Source organism: Haliaeetus leucocephalus, unplaced genomic scaffold (assembly GCF_000737465.1).
Source record: "Haliaeetus leucocephalus isolate CR32 unplaced genomic scaffold, Haliaeetus_leucocephalus-4.0 Scaffold305, whole genome shotgun sequence".
Classification (NCBI taxonomy): domain Eukaryota; kingdom Metazoa; phylum Chordata; class Aves; order Accipitriformes; family Accipitridae; genus Haliaeetus; species Haliaeetus leucocephalus.
In genome coordinates, this window is record NW_010972741.1 from 55,047 (window position 1) to 56,381 (window position 1,335).

The window sequence follows — 1,335 nt, forward strand, 5'->3', positions numbered from 1 at the left end:
GCACATCTCCTCTGACCCTCTCCAGTTCCTCCTCATTCCTCCAGAACAGGGAGCCCCACATGCACACACACACTAGCCTGGAGGTTGCCACACCAGTGCTGAGTCAAGGGGGATGAGAACTCCCTTCTCTGGGTGGCCATGCTCCCCCCCTAATGCAGCCCTGTAGGTGGCAGTTGGCCTCATTCAAGGTGAGCATGCACCTCTGGCTCCTATGGCATCCCTCATCACAGCCAGGCCCATCTCCTCAGGGTCACCCCTGAGCTATTCAGATCCCAGCGTGCCCTCACATATGGGGTTATTCTGTCCCCAAGTGCAGGACTGGCCACGGAGCCTTGTAAAGCTTCATGAGGTTTCTACTGACCGAATGCCAGAGGTTTGCAGGGTCCCTCAGGAGTGAAGCTCCATTGGGCGATTGTTAATGTGTGCGTGCAGGTGGCTCACCCTGACTTGTGGTGCCTCTGACAAGGCAACAGCTTGAGGAATTGCAGGACATCACAGATAATAAAGGGAAGTACCTTTCCAATGGAATTGCTGACCAGGAGAGGAATTCCCATGGGGACAAGCTCAGAAACACTAAATGAGGGTGAAAGGATACAAAACGAGGGCCAGGGAGAAAAGGGTAAAGAGAGATGGGCTGTTTACATGGAGGGGTACAAGGATGGTGAAGGGGAAGAAATGGAGAGTGGGAAAAGAGGGGAAAAGGAAAGAAAAGGTGAAGCAAAGGAAATGATCATGGCTGTTTTGGGGGTACCTGCCAAGCAGCCCTGCAACTGGGCAACTGTGCCTGGAGTGGGAGCGGAAAGTCACAGATCATCTGACCAAACTTCTTGCCAACTGTGGTCACAGGGAACTCGAGTGCTTTGCCTCCCATGATGAAAGGAAGACCAGCTGAGGATGGAAATATAGAGTAATTCATATTGGAAGGGACCTCAGGAGGTCTTTAGGCCAACATCCCACTCGCAGCAGGGTCAGCTCTGGGGTCAGAGCAGGGTGCTCAGGGCTTCACGCATTCTGGGCCTGAAAAGCTCCAAGGATGGAGACGACAGAAGCTCTCTGGGACATCTGCTCCAGTGCTTGAGTGTCTTGAGAGTTTTTCTTAAAGTGTTTCCTTATCTGTTTCAGCTGACGGCCATTGGCCTTCATCCTCCCATCATGCACAACAGTGAAGAGCCCAGATGCATTTTCATGATGACATCAGAGAAGGTATGGGAAGGCTGTTACTAGGTCTCCCCAAAGCCTTCTCTCCTCCTTGTTTTGCACCTTTGCTGCAAGCAAGTCCAACGGCATCCTGGGCTGTATTAGGAAGAGCACTGCCAGCAGGTTGGATGCGGTCAT